The following is a 24087-nucleotide window of genomic DNA, read 5'->3' on the forward strand; positions in this document are numbered from 1 at the left end:
GTGTGCCGAACGTGCCGAACAGACTCTGCCTCGGACGGCACATTTGAGAGCGTATTCATTTATTTCACGTTGGCAAACTATGTTGCCGCTATGTTGGCGTTAAACTATGTTTTAAAACTAATTAAAACTAATTTGCGATTCTTTCGCTTTCCTGCGCGTTTGTGCACGCTATGGCGATTTCTTTACCAAACTCCGCAAGCCGTTCGCTTTGGACCAAACCATTTCATGTAAATAGAGGGGGGGGATTGTCACCGTACTCGCAAGCCGTTCGCTTTGGACCAAACCATTTCATGTAAATAGAGGGGGGGGATTGTCACCGTACTCGCAAGCCGTTCGCTTTGGACCAAACCATTTCATGTAAATAGAGGGGGGGGGGGATTGTCACCGTACTCGCAAGCCGTTCGCTTTAGCTTTGCGAATGGACCAAACCATTTCATGTAAATAGAGGGGGGGGATATAATTTTACATATATATATAGTACGGGCATGCCCTAGTGATTTAGAAAGAAAGAAACCTTTCTATATAAGGTACAATGGTTGACAGTGCATGTCAGAGCAGAAGCTCTCCCATGAAGTCCAAGGAAATGTCCGTACAATGCCGAGATATAATTGTGAGGAGGCATAGATCTGAGGGAAAGGTGTAAAACAATTTCTAGATTGTTGAAAGTTCCCAAGAGCAAAGTGAGCGCCATCATTAGGAAATGGAAAGAATATGGAACGAACCAGACTCTTTTGTCCGTGGTCTGATGAGACGAAAATGGAACACTTTGACCTGAATGCAGAGTGCTATGTCTGGTGGAAACTGAGTGGAAGGACCCAACTAACACCATCACTACCATGAAGCATGGTGGTGGCAGCATCATGATATGGGGATGCTTACCAGCAGCAGGGACTGGGATACTTTCAAGGATAGAGGGAACAATGAATGGAGCCAAAAACAGGCAAATCCTTGAGGAGAACCTGCTTCAGAGTGCAAAAGACCCTAGACTGCAGTGAAGATTTATGTTCCAACGGGACAATAACCCCAATCATACAGCCAAAGCAACACTGGAATGGCTTCAGAACAAGAACGTGAAACTCCTTGAGTGGCCCAGCCAAAACCCAGACTTGAATCCCGTTGAGAATCTGTAGAAAGATTTGAAGATTGCTGTTCTTCAAGCCCACAGAATCTTGTTTCTCACAGTCTGTGAGTCCTTTAGGTGCTTTTTTGCAAACTCCAAGCGGGCTTTCATGTGTCTTTCACTGAGGAGAGGCTTCCGTCTGGCCACTCGGCCATAAAGCCCAGATCGGTGGAGTGTTGCAGTGATGGTTGTCCTTCTGGAAGTTTCTCCCATCTCCACACAGGATCTCTGGAGCTCAACCAGAGTGACCATCGGGTTCTTGGTCACCTCTCTTACCAAGGCCCTTCTCCCCCGATTGCTCGGTTTGGCCGGCGGCCAGCTCTAGGAAGAGTCCTGGTTGTTCCAAACTTCTTCCATTTAAGAATTATGGAGGCCACTGTGCTCTTGGGAACCTTCAATGCAGCAGAAATTTTTTTGTAAGCTTCTCCAGATCTGTGCCTCGACACAATCCTGTCTCTGAGCTCTGCAGGCAGTTCCTTCGACCTCATGGCTTGGTTTTTGCTCTGATATGCATTGTCAGCTGTGAGACCTTATATAGACAGGTGTGTGTCTTTCCAAATCATGTCCAATCAATTGAATTTACCACAGGTGGACTCCAATCAAGGTGTAGAAACATCTCAAAGATGATGAAGAGAAATGGGAGGCACCTGAGCTAAATTTCAAGTGTTTTCGCAAAGGGTATGAATACTTATGTAAATGTGATATTTCAGTTTTTTCTTTTTAATAAATTTGCAAAACTTTTTAAAATCCTGTTTTCTCTTTGTCATTATGGGGTATTGAGTGCAGATTGATGAGGGAAAAAATGAATTTAAACGATTTCAGCATAAGGCTGCAACATAACAAAATGTGAAAAAAGTGAAGGGGTCTGAATACTTTCTGAATGCACTGTATGCGCTCTACTGAGTGCCTTCTGTTCTAGTTACTTTCTGCCATCAGAGTGGTATCGTCAGCATTCCTTAGATTGTTGCTAGATCTTCGTCCAATCCTGACTGCAGCTTGTACGTCATCCAAGTTTGATTTCCTCATGACGTACTCGCTGTAGCCTACAGATTTAATAAGTAAGATGATTTAATAAGTAAGCATGTGCTCTGTCTGACTCCTTTTCCAATTCCAAAGCATTCTCTCTCTATACGCTGTTCTTACGACAGCTTCTTATTTAGTGTACAGGCTTCTTATCGGATATATCCGGTGCTCTGACATCCCCATTTCTCTCATCATAATCCACATCAGTTCATTGTCAACACAAGTCTTCGATTTGCTCTAATCTATAAACTAGAGAGCCGCCTTCCTTTGATGTTCCCCTTGATTTTTTCCTTGATCCACTGATATATTAACCTATCATTGACTGGGTTGTATCCCCGTACTGACCCCGCCGTCTTCTTATTACATACAATTCACTGCCACTCCATTTATTTCCCAAGTTTCCTGACCAGAAAAGAACACCTTATAATCGTCAGATTGAAACTGCCCCAAACCAGTCCATTTGAGTTTACTTATCCCCAAAATGTCAGTTCTTGTCCTCTACATCTTCATTGACCTTGCATTCCATGTCCCAATTTTGAGAAGTTTAGTTTGACTTTCAGCTCTGGCGACTTGAGAGACTGGATTTCCTTGTGGGTTTGAACCAGTCCTGTCATCCCGGCCAATCCTACTCGTAAAAAGACTTTGATCATCCTCGGTAACCATTTTGATGCTTCCAAACTGGAGGTGGGCGGCGGTGGAGGGGACGCGTCATCCGGCATTCCAGCTTTATCTCTTAGATTACTGATCATGATTGATTTATTGGCATGTACGGAAGTGGTTGGGCAATGTCTATATGAGATGGGTGATGCTCGTCATTGCTCTCCATAAGAGAGTCCTCTGCCTAGCTGGCATCAAGCTCAAGCAGCCTTTACTGGCAATAGGTGCCAGCTGCCTGGATGGCCATCTGGAACCACCTGCTCCCATGGCTTCATGTATCGGGAAGCTAAACTGGAGTAGTACACCTTGCCCAAGGGTTGGCCATGGGTTAATGAATGCAAATGCCGCCTCCTTTAAAAAGGATTGTTGCCTTTCCCCGTTTAACCCTCAGTCTTTGGTTTAAAAACCTGAGCAGCAAGGCAGCGGTGGATTTGGATTCAGTTTCCTTCGAGGTGAGCTGTAAACCAAAGCCAATGAGCCCCGTCTGCCCAAATCAGCTGATTTTAAGGCACTATTGATTCACCTTTCATCTATGTAACTTTTTTTTTTTTTCCCGGTCATCTCGTCTTGATTATCGAAGGGATGAACTTATAAAATGGGTCATGATGTCTGGATGTCTGATCGATCATCTGTCTGCCAACTTTTTGCTATTTGTGCTCCTCCACCCTGTTATCACCCAGCTAATTGTTCTGAAACCTGACACATGGATACAACACGGTAACCCACACAAACACTCGGGCTTCAATTTTTATGATTTCGGTTTATGGGGGGCCTCCGGGGGGATTTGAAGGGGTGGGGGTACCCCCAAATCAGCAGAGGTCTTATCTACAACCTCAATTGCTGAATGTTTGCCCACTCAGGGCTATTTTTTTGGATACAAAAGTCGAGCCTTGTGGAAGAGTGAGAACACTGAACGGATCAGGATGCAACAGAACAAAAGGAATCGGTAGAAAGAGGGGGGGGGGGTGGTTGGGGGAGTAGAAAGTTTGGGTTTGGGGATGTGGGAAGGGGTCAATTATGATTTAAAAAAAGATCATGGCTTTGGGTGGGGGATCATCTGAGATGGTGGTGAACAACTTTCTTGAAGATCCGCAATGAAGAATGACATTGATGAGGTGTGGAAGTTGATTCCAAGGCTGGGAGAGAGAGGAACAAGTGGGTGGAGGCGAGCAGTTATTCTGGATCTTAGGAGATGTTTTGTATCCCGTGGAGCTGTAGGAGATTCACGAGATACAAAATTGCCTTGATCAACATCCTTGTGAACAGAGCTCGGAGGATTTGCTCACCTTGTAATCTACCTGCTGAAATGGACAAAATCATGAATTTACTCTGTGACGATGGTTATCCGTAGTTTATAATCAAGAGATATGTGCCCAAGTTTCTCAATGCGACAAAGGAACACAAGATCGGTCCTGACAAATGTCCGGTATATATCAGGATGCTGTAGGAGCTGTGCTCCAACGTAAATCGGAAGAATGGACGCGACAAAATGCTGGAATTCGTCCGAGTTTCTTTATTAACTCAAATCAACTCGGGTACTCTGAAAAGCCCGTTTATCGGGCAGCAATATATATACACATTATCCCGGAGCGTTTGCCCGGGAAAGGCGAGAGGGGGCGTGCCCGGGCGTCCTGGACGAGGCCTGGCAAGTCGAGAGCGGGCATGCCCGGGCGTGCCTGGGCGTCCCGGACGAGGCCTGGCAAGTCGAGAGCGGGCATGCTCGGGCGTCCTGGACGAGCCCGGCATGGTGATCGCTCCACGTCCTCGGTAGGTGCAAGGTGATTGTGTATACCCAGCGGTAGCCGCTACACACATCCCCCCAGAATCGACTTGCACCGGCAGGGTCAATTTAAGGGGGGTCCTGATGACCCGGCCGAAGCGACCCCTGGCGGGTCGGGGGGGGGGGGGTCCGGTGTGGTGGTGAGCGGTCGAGTGGGGGGCACCGTGGACGGGGGGCGGCCTCGCCACGGCGGAAGGGCCAACCGTGGCGTTGGTCGATGTCCACGTGCGCCGGCTTGAGGCGATCCACCACAATCCGGTCCGACCTGCCGCCGATGTCGATGACGAACGACTTGTCGTCCCGTCGCAGGACCCGGAAGGGCCCGTCGTACGGCGGCCGGAGTGGCCCCCGATGTGCGTCATGATGCACAAAAACGTACTCCGCTGTGCGAAGCGCTGGGGGGGACATAGGACGGGGGGTCACCGTGGTGGGACGTTGGCACGGGGGCAAACCGTCGGGCGGTCTCCTGGAGGTCCGAGCGCTGGTGAGCCGCGGACCAGGGACTGGTAGCGTCGGGCACGAATTTGCTCGGGACGCGTAGCGCCTGGCCGTAGACAAGCTCGGCGGTGGACGCCCGGAGGTCCTCCTTGGGGGCCATGCGGAGGCACAAAAGGACCCACGGCAGCCGGTCGGCCCAACCGCCGTCCTGAAGGCCGGCCATGAGCGCGGCCTTCATGGAGCGGTGGAATCGCTCGCACAACCCGTTGGCTTGGGGGTGGTAGGCCGTAGTACGGTGGAGCTTGACCCCCAGGTTGTGGGCGACCGCGCCCCACAGCTCGGAGGTGAACTGCGGTCCGCGGTCCGACGAGATGTCCGCCGGTGCGCCGAAGCGGGCGACCCAGGTGCGATGAAAGCCTGCGCACACGTCGGCGGTGGTGGTGGAGACGAGGGGAACGGCCTCCGGCCACCTGGTGGTCCTGTCCACCATGGTGAGCAGGTGTGTGAAACCCTGGTGATGGGGGGAGGGGGCCCCACCAGGTCCACGTTGATGTGGTCGAAACGTCGTTCTGGAGCACGGTGAAAGGTGCCAGCGGGGCCTGGGTGTGTCGGTGGACCTTGGCCTGTTGGCAGGCTGTGCAGGTGCTGGTCCAATCGCGGACGTCCCGTCGAAGGCCGTGCCAGACGAATCGCGCCGGACACCAGCTTCTGGGAAGCTTTCCGGCCCGGGTGGGAAAGGCCGTGGAGGGAGGCGAAGATGCGGCGTTGCCAGGTAACGGGCACGATGGGGCGAGGCTGGCCTTGGGAGATGTCGCAGAGCAGGACAGTGTCCGCGAAGGGGATGTCGGCCAGGCGGAGGCCCGTGTCCGACGCCCGGAGGGGCTTGCACCGTGGTGTCGGTGGTTTGGTCTGCCGCCATAAGCGCGAAGTCCACGCCGAGGTGGACCGCGTTCGCGCTGGCCCGAGAAAGACAGTCGGCCACACGGCGTTGTCTTTGCCGGCGACGTGCCGGATGTCCGTGGTAAACTCCGACACGGCGGAGAGGTGGCGCTGTTGGCGGGCCGACCACGGCTCCGTGACCTTGGCCATTGCGTAAACCAATGGCTTGTGGTCGACGAAACGCCGTGAAGGGTCGGCCCTCCAGGAGGTGGCGGAAATGGCGAACGGCCAGGTGTAGACCGAGGAGCTCACGGTCAAACGTGCTATATTTGAGCTCGTTCGGCCGGAGTTGCCGGCTGAAAAAAGGGAGTGGCTGACAAACCCCGTTCACCCATTGCTCATGTACGGCGCCCACCGCGTAGTCGGTGGTATCTGTGGTGAGGGCGATGGGAGCGTTGAGCACCGGGTGAGCGAGCAGTGTTGCGTCGGCGAGGGCCCCGCTTTGAGCTTTTAAAAGGCCGCGTTCATTGCTGCGGACTAGACGACGTCGTGCTTGGCCGGCTTGCCCCGGAGGGCTTCGTAGAGGGGCCGCATGAGTTGAGCAGCGCGGGGCACGAAGCGGTGATAGAAATTCACCATTCCCAGGAATTCCTGCAGGGCCTTTATGGAGCGGGGACGCGGAAACGTGGTGATGGCCTCGACCTTGGTTGGCAGCGGCACGGCCCCGTTCTTGGTGATGTGGTGGCCCAAAAAATCAACGCCCGTCGTGCCGAAGTGGCATTTGGCCGGGTTGACGATGAGGCCGTGCTCGCTGAGGCGCCCGATACAGTGTTCGGAGGTGGAGGAGGTGCTCGGGCCCGGGACGTGCTGGCGACGAGGATGTCGTCCAGGTAAACGAAGAGGAACGGCAGGTCGCGCAGCACGCCGTCCATCAAGCGCTGGAACGCCTGAGCCGCGTTATTGAGGCCAAAGGGCATTCACAGGAATTCGAATAAGCCGAACGGCGTGATGACGGCCGGTTTATGGGACGTCGGCCGACCTGACAGGTACCTGGTGGTATCCCCGTATTAAATCGATCTTTGAAAAAATGACCCGTCCTGCCAACGGGCGGAGAAGTCTTGGATGTGCGGGATCGGATACCTGTCGGGGGTGGTAGCGTCGTTAAGGCGGCGGTAGTCGCCACATGGGCGCCAGCCGCCCCCTGGTTTTGGGACGATGTGTAGTGGCGAAGCCCACGCGCTATCGGAGCGCCGCACGATGCCGAGGTGTTCCAAAGCGTCGAACTCGGCTTTGGACACGGCGAGCTTGGCTGGGTCGAGGCGGCGGGCTCTGGCGTAGACCGGCGGGCCCGTGGTTGGTATGTGGTGCTCGATCCCATGTCGTACTGCGACGGTCGAAAACGATCGGCCCCTTGAGGGCCGGGAACTCCGTGAGCAGGCGAGCAAACTCGTTCGCTGCCGGGAGGGCGCCTGCCAGCTCGGTCGGAGCGGAGCTGGTCAATGTGCATGCCAGGGAGCTGAACGTCTCGGCGTTGATGAGGCGACGCCGTTGGACGTCCACCAGCAGTCCGTGTGCGCAGAGGAAGTCGGCGCCTAGCAGAGCCATGGGCACGCTTGCGGTTACAAAAGTCCACTTAAAGCGTTGGCTGCCGAAGCAGAGGGTGACGTTGCATGGGCCGAAGGTGCGGATGGCCGATCCGTTGGCCGCAACCAAGGAGGGGCCGCAAACCGCGGACTGCCTGTCCTGGTCGGAGGCGGGTGTGACGCTCAGTTGGACGCCGGTGTCACACAGGAAGCGCTGTCCGGACGCTTTGTCCCTGATGAAAAGTAAGTTGCCCGTGTGGCCGGCGCTCATGGCTGGTAATGAACGCCGGCCCGGCCGTTTCCCGGCTTGCCGAAGGTGCACGGGGGTTGGCATGTCCGGGCCTTCTGTCCAAACCTGGCATGATAATAACACCACGCCTGGTCAGGTGGAGGCCCCGGTCGTCGTGCTGGAGGTGGTCGGCGGGGCGTAGCGGCCACCAATTGCGTCGGCAGTTCGGTCGTCGACCTTGCCGGGTGCTCGGGCGCCATGGGTGTTGCTTCGGACGGCGGTGGGCTCCAGGTCGCTGCTCCAATGCGTTGGCCTGCCGCGGAGATCTTGTCGGCTTCCCTGGCGAGGGCGCGGGGATCCGTGATCGTCGTGCTTGCCAGGGCGAGGCGTACCTGGCTGGGCAGCTGACGGAGGAAAAGCTCCCGGAACAGGAATGCCGGAGAGTGCTCGCCGAGCAGCGAAAGCATGTAGTCCATTCGCTCGGACGGGCGCGTGTCGCCGAGCTCGGGCAGGTCGAGCAGGCGCCGTGCGCGTTCCGCCGATGAGAGGGCGAAAGCGTCGAGGAGGAGCTTTTTAATCGCGTCGTATTTGTCAGCGGCTGGCGGGCTCTCGAGGAGGCTCAGGGCGCGGGCCGCGGTGGCGGAGCCGAGCGCTGCTACCACATGGTGGAAGCGGGTGTCGTCGGCCGTGATGCCTCGCAGGGCGAACAGGGAGTCCGCCTGGGCGAACCAAACCGCCGCGTGAGCCTCCCAGAAGGTAGGCAGTTTGAGGGTAACTGCCGTGTCCATGTCGGGTCACCAATGTAGGAGCTGTGCTCCAACGTAAATCGGAAGAATGGACGCGACAAAAAGCTGGAATTCGTCCGAGTTTCTTTATTAACTCAAATCGACTCGGGTACTCTGAAAAGCCCGTTTATCGGGCAGCAATATATATACACGTTATCCCGGAGCGTTTGCCCGGGAAAGGCGAGAGGGGGCGTGCCCGGGCGTCCTGGACGAGGCCTGGCAAGTCAAGAGCGGGCATGCCCGGGCGTCCTGGACGAGCCCGGCATGGTGATCGCTCCGCGTCCTCGGTAGGTTGCAAGGCGATTGTGTATACCCAGCGGTAGCCGCTACAATGCCATGGAAAGGACAATCGTCACGTAGTTTGAAGAACAAATCAAACACACGGTATCAAACACGTACCTGGCTGTGCAACCTCGAGTGATCTTCACCTGTCGCCGTCTGCTCACGTCGGTCAATAAGGATGTTCTGCCGACCTCACAAATCAGCAATGTTATCTATGAGTTTAAAGTGCCGATGTGAAGGTCGGCTGATCGTATCAAACAGCATGACCCCATGGTGATTCAAGTAAATAATTTGGGAGTCAGGCCACAACCAGTGCGAGCCTGTCGTAACGTTCAAGGACCGTCGACCATTTCTACTTCTTCCTCCTCTTCTTCTTCTTCTTCTTCTTCTGCCATTTCACGGAACTTGGATGCCAACCCCGATATGTGCAGAACAGTACAATGCAGATATGTTTAAGATATTGAACCGAGGTCGGAGTACGTTATATCTACGTATGTTAGAAGCAACCTTTATCCATTCCACGGACCCCACATTGTGTCGTCAAAAGGAATTTGGTACATTCTCTCTTTCTCTTTCAAAATGGAAATATGAAAGGCGTTGCTCCGACCCCTCTCCATGGTATGTATGCAAACGGTGAGTCATTGGCTTTGGGTGAACCCTATCCCCCCCTCCCTCCAAGTTGTTGGTGCAAATGGTGAGTCATCGTTGTCGATGTAAATTATACTCCGCTCCAGCCAAAGAAAGCCAGAGATAGTGATGACTAAGAGTCAACCAATGGGTGTTCAGATTACCATTTAGGTCGTGATTGATGAACCAATCAGTGTCGCTCTTACATAGACATGCTTATATATGCATGTTGTTTCATTCTCTTTTTTCTCTTGCTGTGATTTACCTTCAGAAGTACAGTACGAAAAGCTTCGGTTAATCATAGTGTGTGTGCGTGTGTATATATATATATATATACTATATATATATATCAGTCACTATGCGACCTTCATATCATCAGTGGAGAACCGCCAGCAAGGTGTCCCATACAGCTGCTGCTGCACCTTGCTGGGAGCGATAAGCACCGCCTGCCACGCGGTGACGTTATCTCTGGTATCCACTCATCATATGGAGTCGACCTGGTTGCGGTTGGGAGTTACTAATAATGGTATCTGTAATCTGGTTCTCCAACCTAATGAGCGGACAACATGACGTCATCGCCATGCACCTCCGCCTTGCCTGCAAAGTTCCAGAGGAACCATCTAGCAGTGCGTCATTACGGATTATAACGTCATGTTGTCCGCTCATTAGGTTGGAGAACCAGATTACAGATACCATTATATATATATATATATATATACAGTATATATATATATATATATATATATATACTATATATATATATATATATATATATATATATATATATATATATATATATATATATATATATATATATATATATATATATATAGACTTAAAATCCTGAAGACCTTTCCACATTTTAGACAGCTAAGACCCATTTACACCTCTTAAACCCATTTACACCTCTTAAACCCTTTCAACCCCACCCTTTAGACCTTGTAAGACCCCTTGGGCCCTTTTACAGTGTCTCACCATAAGCCCTTTCGACTGCTTGGACCCCTTGATCCCTAGAGCTGTGAGACCCTCTTCAAACACATTAGGTTCCTTTAACCCTTTAGGCTCTTTAGACCCTTATAGAGCTCTATAGGTGCTTTGAAACACTTGGACCCTGTAGTGTAGACCCTTTATATTTTTTACACAGACTATACTTTTTCAGCAAGTAATGCGCAGTCTCCACCCACCCAAAGGCTCGGTACTCTGCAAACTTGAACAAAATGTACATATTGGGTCACTGAATTGGTTCAGCAATAAGAAACCTCGAAGCACATCGTTTATTTGGATTTGGTGTCTTGTGATGCACGACATCTTTCTTGTTTATTCATTCATTTATTTTGTCAACAAAAATGTTCATACGTGGATTGAAGGGCAACACAGACAATTGCACATCGCATGTGAGTGGCATAACGGAGAGGGGCAAGAGCAGTTGGCGGTCGGTGATGGTAGAAACAAGTTTTGGAACCTCTAATTCTTCTGTACAGTATTCAAGTAGATTTAAACCCATGAACGTATGGGATGCCAGTCATGTGCCTCCAATGCAGGACCCATATCATCTACCACAAACATCGCAGGTATATACTGGTCCTTGTGGAGATGGACGTTAGCAGGTTATCCTCGTCTCCGCTGTCTCTCGATAGCGAGTCTTCCACATTCAAAGCGGTCCAGGGTTTGCGGAAAATGTTACGCCAAGCTGATCTGTTTGTGGCCTGATGTTCCCAGGTGACGACTAGGATGGCACAATACTCAAGTATAGCCTTGAGGACATCCTTATAGCGCTTTTTTTTTGTCCACATGTCTCACCATAAGGCCATATAAGAATAAGCATTTAAATCGACAATCTTCAACTGTACAACTCCATCTCCTTGATTTCTTCCTGCTTCGCTTTTTCACTTGTTGACCACCAATGGGGTATAGACCATACCCGAAATTACGTTTAAACCCCAATATTTTTGTCGACGGTTGTCCGAAGATGGACATCGGCCATTGCTTGGTTCGATGCCGCTATGACCTTTTGGATATATTTTGCCAAAAATGAGATCCAAAACTTTATTTGGAGCAATTCCTCGACTGTCAGAGGTTTTTGATATTCCTTATTGACGCAACAACTTCGTCCCTGCTGAGCAATTTGACATTTTACTACAGGAAGCGGAAAACCTCAACCTGATCAGCAGTCTTGCCAACCAGCTGTTGAAGCAGAGATATCATTTTTTGTGGTGAATGAAGTTGGAATATTCCCACATTGACATGGGTCGCCGCACCCTTTGGGCAATGGGCACCTGCCTTAAGTGAAGCTAATTCGACGCGAAATCATCTCGTAAGTCCGGACTACGTCTAAACATCTTGCGTCCACCAGGTATGTGCTTTTTTCTTCTTATTATTCTTCTCCTGCAATGTCTCAAGGTTCCTCTTGCATTTTACAATAATTAATATATGAAGGACAAACATGATTGCACTGAAAATTCATTTAAACTTTTGTTGAATCCCTTCGTAGTACTGTACTAGACCTTGTGTGGTGAAACGCTGTTTCAGTTGTCAAGTATACGGCATAGTTGTCATAAGACAAATAAATCAGTATCTTATTTTGGCGTAAGTCAATATTCATGCTACCTGTACAAAGGTGAGAGATTTTCTTAGCTGTTGTCCTGAACCGCACCCACCTCCCCCAATCCCACATTGGCTCTTGCATTGGCATTGGCATTGGCATCTTGCATTGGCATTGGCATTGGCATTGGCATTGGCGTTCCACATTGGAACATGCCGAAGAACCGCACCCACATTTCTTTTTTTCCCCCCCTTCTATACTCCCCTCACCACCGCCCTCATTGTGTTCTTTCATATACATTTTGTGGGTGCATGATCTTTATATGGTTTCTTCATGATTGTTGTAAAAGGGCTATGGGATGACACAATCTTGGGTCCTATTAATATTTGTAATGATAACTCATTTATTAACTCCGCCACCAAAGCTGGATGGAGGTTGTTTTCACCCCTGTCTGTTTGTCCGTTTGTTACTTGGCAATTTTTTTTCTTTTTTGGACAAGTATGTTGATCACTTTGGTTTGTTTGTTTGTTTGTGTGTGTGTGTGTGTGTGTGTGTGTGTGTGTGTGTGTGTGTGTGTGTGTGTGTGTGTGTGTGTGTGTGTGTGTGTGTGTGTGTGTGTGTGTGTGTGTGTGTGTGTGTGTGTGTGTTTGTCTGTCCGCTCACTTATACTTGACTTTAGGCCACAATTTTAAACCGATCTTCACCAAACTTCACCAAATGTTGGGAGTTCGTGGTCCGACAAAATCCTATATATTTTTGTTGTCAAAAGGTCAACATAGGCCAAAGGTCAACAACTTTTTCAAATATCTAAAATTCTCAATTTTCATCCAATCGACTTGAAATTTGAACAGGATTAACATGTCAGCGAACTGAATTCAACCACCAACTATTTTTGAGATCAGCATAGGTCACACGGTCAACCACTTTTTTCAAATTTCTAAAATCTTCAATTTTCATCCGATTGACTTGAAATTTGAATAGGATTTTCACATCAACTAACTGAATTCAACCACCAACTACTTTTGACATCAGCGTAGGCCAAAAGGTCAACATAGACCAAAGCTCAACAATTTCGAATTACTAAAATGTTCAATTTTCATCTGATTGACTTGAAAACGGAATAGGATTTGCATATCAGCTTACTGAAACCAGCCACCAACTATTTTTGAGGTCAACATAGGCCAAAAGGTCAACAAAGGCCAAATTTCTAAAATTGTCAATTTTCATTTGATTAACTTAAAGTTTGAAGACGATTTGCATATCCGGTCACTGAATTCAACCACGAATTATTTTTAAGGTCAAAAGTATGCTCCACTGAGAGCCATGCCACTTTGTTCTGTTTTGCCAAGTGTCACTCTATGAGTGATTTTTCAGCTGTTTGTTTGTTGTGAACAAAATATCTCAAAAAGTTGTGGACTGATTCTGACGAAATTTGGCAGGGATGTAGAGTATGTGACACCGAAGAAATGATTAGATTTTCGTGAAGATCAGGATTCTGATCCGACTACTATAATTTTTTAATTGATTCTTCACCATTGGGAGATGGGCCAAAAACGATACATAGCAGGATATCTCAAAAAGTTGTGGATGGATTTGGACGAAACTTGTTGAACAGGTTGGTTGTGTGTGACAAGGAAGAATTGATTCAATTTTGGTGAAGATCCGGCTCCGGATCCAGCTCGTAGAATTTTTAAGTGATTCTTCACCATTGAGTGATATGGCCACCCAGGCGGAGGTATATGCTCTCTACTGAGCGCCGTTGTAGTTTGTCAATGCGATGAAGAAGAAGAGGAAGAAGAGGAAATATTGAGCAATGACAGTAGTCTGATAGTTGAGGTCATTGGCTGGCTAGAATGGCCTACAGGTACATGTGCTCATTTCTGGGCTGCCGAGCCTGGGGTTGAATCTCCGTCCGAGCTATAAACTGCCACCCTGGTGTTTCGCAGGCAGGGTGAGGCATTAGTGTTTGCCATCCCTCCGATGGACGTTAAACATGTTGTCTCGTCTGGTAGCGTTACTTGGTGGCTGTAAGATCCCATGGTGTCCTTTCTAAAGAGAAGGTGAGTTGTCACTGGCATTTTGGCTAAATTCACAATTCCCGGCATCTTCACCCAACAGCAGTCCTGGTTAGCCGGTTGGAGGAAGACTTGGGCCAAATAGTTCACCTGCCGGCCCCGCAAGAAGCTGGGAATAATTGGGGATGTACAAGTAGTAATCGGTAGTAGTGAGTTCAGACATTTCTTTGGAACCTATAAACACCCATTGGAATGTTCTTTCGAAAGCTTCGAGCTCTGCCCAGCAAGCCGATGGGTCAGATGGAGGGACGGAGGAAAGTTTGACTCATTTGATGCCTACGTTCACTGGAAGGGTGAGCTCATGAAATTATTGGGATACTGTTGCACCATCAGTTATGAGTACCTTCTATTTTTGAAATGCTTCTGAACAGGTATATTGGGTCATCCAAAAAACCCTTGTCGCCCCACCTATGTAATGGACACGGCACCATTCACGAACTCTATTTCTGTCACATCATTCAAATCATCTTCATCCTCTTCAGTGCACTTTGTGCAGCAGTCGATTCGTTTTTTTGTGTCGATAGAAGTTTCTTGACCTCTTTTCGGAAGATGCACGTCCTCTTCCCCCAAAATTCCTTTTATCATTTTGGGGAGTCTGGGGACTCGTTACCCTCGCCAGAGGAGAGGCTATTGCATTTGAGTCCGTTTGTTTGTCTGTTTGTCTGTTTGTTTGTTTGTCCGCACAGAATAAATATGATTTTCTCTGCAACCGTTGGTACGATCGACAGGAAATTTTCACCATATGTGCAACTCCACCTGGAGAATTTTTTTAAATGATAATTATGACGTCATAGATCACGTGATTCGGCCGCCATCTTGGAAAAGCCGAAAAATTTTGCACCTCCATATCTCCGAAAGTGCCGAATAGAAAAAATTGAGACATGGCTCAATGTAAAGAACTCTCCATGGGGAATAAAATTTGTTAATGATGATGGCATAGGTGCCTCCATTATGACGTCATAATTCGACAAGTACAAAACTTCATCCGATCAAGATGAAATTTCTTGAGCATAATCTAGGAATAAATTAGTTTGGAAAACAAATAATGATGACGTCATCGGTCACGTGGTTCGGCTGCCATATTGGAAAAACAGAAAAACTTTGCACCTCCATATCTCCGAAAGTGCCGAATAGAAAAAATTGAGATATGGCTCATTGTAAAGAACTGTCCATGGGGAATAAAATATGTTAATGATGATGGCATAGGTGCCTCCATTATGACGTCATAATTCGACAAGTACAAAACTTCATTTGATCAAGATGAAATTTATTGAGCATAATCTAGGAATAAATTAGTTTAGAAAAAAAAAAAATGACGTCATCGGTCACGTGGTTCGGCCGCCATATTTGTTTTAACACAAAAGCCTTAAAAACCACAACTACATCCTGGCGAGGGTCTGCAATCTCTGATTGCTCTTTCTTGTTTTATCATTGTCATGGAGAGGATGTGTCGTTTAGAGCTTCTTCCACAATGCAGGTCTAGTGATCCCGCAACACTATATGGTAGTAATTTCCATTTACCGTGACACACTGAGACTGGAAAGTTTAGCAAATTTTCAGTGTTGTCATGAATCTAACGTAAAGCACCTTGAAGCTACCTTTTGGTGGTGCTGGGCCTTTTCTAGACATGGACAGGTGGGCCCTTTCCGCTCTGCTGAACATTCATTTCTGACTCATCTTGGTGGCACCAGATTTATTTATTGTCCAACAAGAAAGTGCAATCAGATTTTAACATGTTTGATTCTGTCTTCTGTTGGTTTACACCTGACAGAAGGCACTTGGAGGTGCATCTGTTATTTATTTATTTATTGCTCGCTCGTATTCCCGAAACGTTTATATCGCAATCGCAGACAAAATTGCTTTGCATGACCAGGAGATGAACGAACTCTTTATTCCCGTCATTGTTAATCCGTTTGTACCGTTTTGATTATAAAATAGTTCATAACCCTCCACAAATGGAAGCTGTCTGATTTCAACCTCATTACCTCGGTCACCGAAGGTGGACGGACAGAGGTAATGTTTTCATCCGTCTGTCTGCTTGTCTTTTTATGCAGGATATCTCAAAAAGTTCTGGATTGATTTGGACAAATTTGGTGAACAGGTTGGGCATGTGACAAGGACTAATTGATTAGATTTGGTTGAAGTCTGGATACAGATCCGGCCTATCAGTGGGATACAAAACAAACGGTTCAGCCAGGTGGAGGTATGCTCTCTACCAAGCGCCATTCTCGTTAATTTAGCATTCATTCCTGTGTTCATTCATTCTATTTTTATTTGTCTATATTAATTCATTCGTCTTTTATTTCTTATTAGCAAAGATGCCCGGCATATCCTGGGAATTCAGAGTCGTTTCGCTGACGGGAATATAAAGAGGAGGGGACGGGAGAGCGAGAAGAGAGGAGTGGAAGAGAAAGAGAGGAGGAGACGGGTGGGAGAGGAGAGGAGAGGAGAGAGGAGGGGAAGGGGGAGAGAGGAGAGAAGGAGGAGGAGGAGAGAGGAGAGAGGAGAGGATTGGAGAGGGAAGAGATAAAGAGAGGGGAGAGAGGAGGGGAAGGGGAAGAGATAAAGAGAGAGGAGAAGAGGGAGAGGAAGGAGAGGAGGAGAAGGAGGAGGGGTGGGCAGGAGGAGGGGTGGAAATGGTAGTTGGAGGAGGGGTGAGACTGGAGGAGGAGGAGGGGTGAGACTGCAGAGACGGGAGGAGGAGGAGGAGGGGGTGGGGTGAGACGGGAGCAGGATTAAAGTAATAGGGGAGCATGACTAGGGGTGAGACGGGAGCAGGATTAAAGTGAAAGGCGAGGAGGAGGAGAGTATGTCACATGATTGCTTTTGCCTACACACAGCGTACAGAACGATGTGATTTCATTTTGAAACATTCGTTTTTCACCGGATTTGTTTTTGTTTCATGTGGAGCACCTCGGGGGAGCTCTAAAAATGTAAATACAAGAGGAGTAAACCCCGGAGTGGGCAGTTCCTGATTGGGACAGAGCGCGAGGCCTGGTGGTAGAATGCATTGCACCCCTTTAAAAAGCGATTCATCGCCTCGTTGAGGTTATTGGCCCCAAAACGGGGCTTATGGGTTTGGTCTCGTCAGTCCGTTCATGCGTCCACAACCATATCTTGGAGATGTAGGGACCAACCAATAATTGGCACAAAGACAATACATGATGTGTTATGGATTCGTCACTTCCGTCATTGTGGTTTTCATCCACTGTAAGCATTTTTGGTTCTATGTACTATTATTTATTGTTATCGTTTAAGTGAAATGGAGATAACCGTTTTCAAAAGGTAAAAAATTAGTGTTTTAAAAGAAACCGGAAACCGGATCGGGAAAAACCGGAAGAAGAAGAGGAGGAAGAAAAAAAAAGGCGGAGCAAGTGATGTCGGGAAGAAAAGCCGAGCTGCTTTGAGGTCTCGAGGAGACGCTGGCGAATGGGGGTCACGAGCGAACTTTGGGTTTCCTGGGAAAGGGATTCCTGTGACAGAGTGGTTATCGCTGTGACAGATAAACCTGCGTGTCGGGTTTTGCGGTTGATTCCGAAGAGAATCGTTGGAGAGCAGGTACGCCTCCAGTACGGGCCCGCCCGCCATTTCGCCTCGTTCCCGCCGTTTCGCATCGCTCCAGCCTTTTCACCTCGCTCCAGCCATTTCACCGCACCCAGCCGTTAGCCTGGTTTGCGAGTGTAACGTGGATTTCGATTGGGAATTTGTGGTTCTCCGTTTGGGAGCCGCTGAACGTTAATACCCGAAGGTGTGATTTCCCAGTCGCCTTTTGGGTGCACCTTTGCGCCTCTTTGGCAGCGTTGACTGTCAGCCGACTTGGATTCTGGTCTCGATTCGACATTTTTCTTGCGATCACCGGAGCGTGGATCGACTTTGGCTTGGTGCCGGGACAGTGACTTTGGGAATGTTCTTTTCGCTCACTTGGAGCACAGTGAGTTATTGAATAAGAAACTGATCATAGGAATTGATCTGATCGATCTGAAACTGATCAATTCCATCATAGGAATTATATGGTATTTTTGTGGTGCAATTGAAACATATTGTATTTGTGCTGTTATACTTGTGTGACCTCTGGTGTTGGGCTAGCGGCTAGGGTGCCAGCTTAGGATCCTAGGATCCTGGGTTCGAATCCCGGTCAATCGCTGAATTAACGCCAGGGGGGTTGACTCAGCCTGTCATCCTTCCGAGGTCGGCAAATTGAGTACCAGTTCACTGGTAATTCCCTGCTTGTCGTTAAAGGCGGCAAAAAGGGTTGGCGTCAGGAAAGGCATCCGGCCGTAAAACATTGCTTCAAAAAGGGGACCGAAAAACAACAACAACCACAGTTCCCGAAAAAGGCCAACCCCTGCTTGCGGGGAAAAATGGCCTCTAAAGGTGGTTTTTATTTTATTTTATACTTGTGTGACCTTAATACAATACTTGTTTTTGCTAACAATTGGTTGGTGTGGTTTCACCATTGGTCATTGACACACATTATAACACATCTTTCTGCCGTGACTCCTTTCGGGGCTCGGAGGTACACCGTGATCGGGGTTTGGGGAGGAGCACGTAACAGAAATTGGGGGCCTCGTCCGGGATAGAATTCCCTAACATTCCCAAAATTCCCAAATTTGGAATTTTCTAACATTCCCAAATTTTTCAAATTTTTTTTTTAAATTTTTGTGTGAAGGTTAACAGGTGCTAACTAATAGTCACCATGGTGTTTGATGCAGAAGAGTTTGCGACGTTCCCTAATGAGGCACAGTTCCAGGCGTTAAAAAGATCGGAACTCATGATATTGGCCAAATATTGTAACTTGGAGGTCCGATTTAGTATGAAGAAAGCAGAGATTCAGACATTGGTGGTAGAATCTCTGGTGGGACAAGGAACATGGGAAGAGGTAGCCTTGGATTGGTTACCAGAGGAAAAAGGAAATGTGGAGCTCGGGAGGAGATGCAACTGCAGAGCCAGGAAAGGTTAAAAGAGTTGGAATGGAAAGCCGAGGAAAGAGCAGAGGAAAGGAGAGCCGAAAAGGAAAGAGCAGAATGGGAACGAGAACTCGAAGAGAGACGAGCAGCGGAAAGAGCATAGGAAAGAAAAGCAGAAAAGGAAAGAGCAGAACAGGAACGAGACCTCGAGGAGAGAAGAGCAGAGGAAAGGAGAGCTGAAGAGGAAAGAAGAGCAGAGGAAAGAGCAGAGGAAAGGATAGCCGAAAGGGAGTTAAAGGAATGGGACATGGATTTCTAGAGGGAACTTAATTCAAGTCAAGGAGACTGGGAGAACGGAGAGAAGTAGTATCCATGCCGGCTAGTTTGACAACTAGCCAGAACTCTTGGGATGATGGTAGGCATGTGAGGCTGGTTCCACCCTTCAATGAAAAGGAGGTAGCCAAGTTTTTTTACACTTTGAGAAGGTGGCTCAAATGTTAAAATAGCCTGTGGGGTCCTGGACTATGTTAGTGCAAAGTGTTCTGGTGGGTAAAGCTCAAGATATCTATTCGGCTTCCAATGTGCAGATTATGAGATCGTGAAGAAAGCCATTCTCAAAGCCTATGAATTGGTCCCTGATGCTTACCGACAAAAAATCAGAAATGCCAGGAAGAGGGAGAGTGAGACCCATGTGGTGTTTGCCAGAATGAAGGAAACTATGTTTGATAGGTGGTGTGACTCGAAAGAGATTGTGAAAGACTTCAACCGTTTACGACAATTGATCTTGGTGGAGGAATTCAAACAGTGTGTCCACGTGGACATTAAAGTACATCTGGATGAAAAAAAGGTGCCGGAGTTGTATGAGGCAGCAACAGTGGCAGATGACTATGCCTTGACACACAGGATGGGGTTCCACAAACCTAACTTCCCACCTAGAGTTAGCCAGGGGAGTTATGGTAAATCAGGATCGGAGAACAAATTTTCATGGAGGCGGCCGAGAGAGGACTATGGGGACAAATCTGACACCGCGACTTTTAGGGATCAGAAGACTGCAGTTCCAAGGCATACCTATCTTCCGGGGGGCCCGACGCAGACCACGAGTTTTTCCTCCGGGCCGACTCGCGCTTTTTGCAAGAAACCTGGGCATTTGATGTCCCAATGTTACACCCTGAAAAGGAAAAATCAGGAGCGGAGTCAGACTAGTGCAACTCCGAATGCGTTGGCCAATGCGAGAAATCGTCCTTGGAGGACAGTGCCTTGTGAAGGTTCCCGTGCCAAAGTTACAGCATCACAGAACGACCTTGTCCAAGAGGGTTACAAACCTTTTATTTCCGAGGGGTTTGTGTCACTGGATGGAGACTTAACTAACCAGAGACCTGTTAGGGTATTGAGGGACACAGGAGCACATCAATCTTTGATGCTTGAGGGCATTTTGCCATTGTCGGAGAAGACGGCAACAGGGGTTAGTGTTCTTTTACAGGGGGTTGGTGGCTATGTTAAAGCTCCTCTTCATGTCATCCATTTAAAGTCTGATTTGGTGTCAGGACCGGTCACTGTGGGGTTACAAGCCACTCTTCCTGTAGAGGGAATCTCTTTTATTATCGGGAATGATTTGGCCGGGGGTCGAGTTTCTGGTAATCCGATGTTGGTTGAAAAGCCCAGTATGGAAAATAACACAGCACAGTTAGAGCAGGAGAATCCTGGTATCTTTCCATCCTGTGCAGTGACTTGTGCTTTGGGTAGGAAGTGCTCTGAAGAGAAGGAGAAGGAAGGCGATGTGGATTTGGGATCCAGAGAGATATTGGAGGAAAAGTCTGGAAGAGATACTAGGAAAGGGAGTGACATCAAGGAACCTAAGGAAAAGGTGGCATCTGGACCAAAAGAGGACATGGAGTGTCCGTCGGAGACATCTGGGAACGAGGCTGAACAAACGGTGCTGGTCCGAAAGAGACTTGTTGAAGAACAACACAGAGATTCGGAGCTCCGGAGTTTGATTGATAAAGCCATTACAGAGGAAGAGGCTATGAAGATACCTGTTGGTTACTTCATGAAAGGGGAAATACTCATCAGGAAATGGAGACCACCGGAGGTGCCAGCAAATGATGAGTGGAAAGTTCATTACCAAATTGTGGTGCCACCGCCGTACCGGAAGGAGATATTGAGTTTGGTGCATGAGACACCTTTGGCCGGGCACCTTGGAGTGAACAAGACATGTGACAGAATATTGGTACATTTTTTCTGGCCAGGATTGTGACGTGATGTGGCGGAGTTCTGTAAATCTTGCCATTCTTGCCAGCTGGCGGGAAAACCTAATCAGAAAGTCCCATCCGCACCTTTAAAACCAATTCCAGCTTTTGAAGAGCCATTCAGCCGAGTCATTATTGACTGTGTCGGCCCTTTACCTAAAACTAAGGCTGGAAATCAGTATTTGTTGACCATCATGTGCGCTTCCACGAGGTTCCCAGAAGCAGTGCCTCTTAGAAAAATTACTGCGGCAGTTATTGCGAAGGCCTTGATTAAATTTTTCACTTTGGTTGGCCTACCTAAGGTCATCCAGTCTGATCAGGGTTCCAATTTCATGTCAACGCTTTTTCAGCAAGTGGGACACCTGTTGGGAGTGGAGCAAGTAAGATCAAGTACTTACCATCCCGAGAGCCAAGGGGCCTTGGAAAGGTTTCAGCAGACATTGAAGAATATGATCAGAACGTATTGTTTTGAATGTGACAAGGATTGGGATGAGGGAATACCCTTATTGTTGTTTGCTACGAGGGAATCTGTTCAGGAGTCATTGGGATTCAGTCCTTTTGAACTTGTGTTTGGACACGCAGTTCGAGGACCATTGAAATTGGTGAAAGAACAGTGGCTACAGGAGGAGTCGCATTCGACAGTGGTAGAGTATGTGTCAACGGTTAGGCACAGATTGGCAAAGGCTTTTGAAGTTGTGAGAGAAAACTTGAAAGTGACACAGGACAAAATGAAGTGAGGCATGACAAGAAATCTCAGATAAGAAATTTCAGTCCTGAGGACCGAGTGTTGGTGTTGCTTCCTGTTCCAGGTCAGCCACTACATGCTAGGTATTTTGGTCCCTATGCAATCGAAAGGAGGGTTAATGAAACAGATTACATGGTGACAACTCCCGACCGACGGAAAAAGCTGTGTCATGTCAACCGACTGAAGAAATATTCTGAGAGGAAGCCTGTGGAAAAAATGGTTCCTGTCTCACCTGTCGTGCCTGTAGTCGGGGTGCAAGATAATCCAGAGTTAAAACTTCACTGATCACAACCCCTTAACCTTCATTCAAAAATGAAAAATAAAAATCAGACGTTGATGAGATGGAGTTTGGCTTTGCAGGAGTTCAACTTGGAAATTGAGCATGTAAAGGGCATGGACAATGTCGTTGCTGATGCTTTATCCAGAGTAAACCAACTTTTAAAATTCCTGTAGGTTGTTTGGAAGTTTTGTTGCTTTCTTCTGGGGAATATTAATTATTGTTGCTCACGCGAGTTGATCATTTGGGTGTGAGTTTTACTTTTGTTTGTTAAAAAGGGTTTTTGCATGAAAAGAAAGTTTTCACTATGTTCAAACTTTCTTTCTTGAGGGTGGGGAGTGTTACGGATTCGTCACTTCCGTCGTTGTGGTTTTCATCTACTGTAAGCATTTTTGGTTCCATGTATTATTATTGTTATCGTTTAAGTGAAATGGAGATAACTGTTTGCAAAAGGTAAAAAATTAGTGTTTTAAAAGAAACCGGAACCGGATCCGGAGAAACCAGAAGAAGAAGAGGAGGAAGAAAAAAAAAAGGCGGGGCAAGTGAGGTCGGGAAGAAAAGCTGAGCTGCTTTGAGGTCTCGAGGATACGCTGGCAAACGGGGGTCACGAGCGAACTTTGGGTTTCCTGGGAAAGGGATTCCTGTGACAGAGTGGTTATCGCTGTGACAGATATACCTGCGTGTCGGGTTTTGCGGTTGATTCCGAAGAGAATCGTTGGAGAGCAGGTACGCCTCCAGTACGGGGCCGCCCGCCATTTCTCATCGCTCCCGCCATTTCGCATCGCTCCAGCCTTTTCACCTCGCTCCAGCCATTTCACCGCACCCAGCCGTTAGCCTGGTTTGCGAGTGTAACGTGGATTTCGATTGGGAATTTGTGGTTCTCCGTTAGGGAGCCGCTGAACGTTCATACCCGAAGGTGTGATTTCCCAGTCGCCTTTTGGGTGCAGCTTTGCGCCTCTTTGGCAGCGTTGACTGTCAGCCGACTTGGATTCTGGTCTCGATTTGGCATTTTTCTTGTGATCACTGGAGCGACTTTGGCTTGGTGCCGGGACAGTGACTTTGGGAATGTTCTTTTCGCTCACTTGGAGCACAGTGCGTTATTGAATAAGAAACTGATGGTGCCATCATAGGAATTATATGGTATTTTTGTGGTGCAATTGAAACATATTGTACTTGTGCTGTTGCACTTGTGTGACCTTAATACAATACTTGTTTTTGGTAACAATTGGTTGGTGTGGTTTCACCATTGGTCATTGACACACATTATAACACATCTTTCTGCCGTGACTCCTTTCGGGGCTCGGAGGTACACCGTGACCGGGGTTTGGGGAGGAGCACGTAACAGATGGTATACATATACACACCATTTTGTTTCACGATGCGATCAAAGATGGCCAACTGGCGGCCATTTTAGTTGTGAAAAAAACCCGTTATTATTATTATTATTATTATTATTATTTTGTATACAGAATCGAGGCTCTTGTAAGAGTTAACACATTGTACCTGAAAACTTGCACAGACACATAAAACATGCAATGAAGGGAGCGGGAGACAAGAGGGAGAGAGAGGGAAGCATACAAGCACAACAACAGAAGAGAACAGGGACGTCGGTAGATCTGTGGAGGGGGGAGGGCTGGGGGAGGAGGGTGGCGTCCACGGTTTAAAGCAAATTCTAAGTCTTAGAATTTCTAAGAATTCTTCTTCACACTTCTAAGAATTTCAGGGAAAAAGTTGGGGATTTAAAGAGGTGGATTTGGGGTGTTTTAACGGGGGTAGAAAAGATCAAGGTTTTGGATGGGGGAAGATAAGCGATGGTGGTGAACAGCTGTTTTAAAGACCTGGAGTAAGGAGAGGGATTGAAGAGAGTGTGGAAATTGTTCCAGAGGTGGGAG

General features: G+C 48.0%; 1 protein-coding gene across 5 annotated transcripts in view; it reads left to right on the forward strand.

Moving 5' to 3' along the window:
- The window catches only part of LOC137421763 (lysophosphatidic acid receptor 1-A), a 54307-nt gene that overhangs the window by 5247 nt on the left and 24973 nt on the right, over positions 1-24087 (forward strand). The window contains exon 2 of one of the 5 annotated variants that reach the window (XM_068108155.2): positions 11546-11756. The exons of the other annotated variants lie outside the window; for them this stretch is intronic. The gene's annotated coding sequence lies outside the window, so the exon portion shown is untranslated. The remainder of the gene's footprint in view (positions 1-11545; positions 11757-24087) is intronic. 5 annotated transcript variants of the gene reach the window in all.

Source organism: Myxine glutinosa, chromosome 1 (assembly GCF_964187855.1).
Source record: "Myxine glutinosa chromosome 1, kmMyxGlut1.1, whole genome shotgun sequence".
Lineage (NCBI taxonomy): Eukaryota > Metazoa > Chordata > Myxini > Myxiniformes > Myxinidae > Myxine > Myxine glutinosa.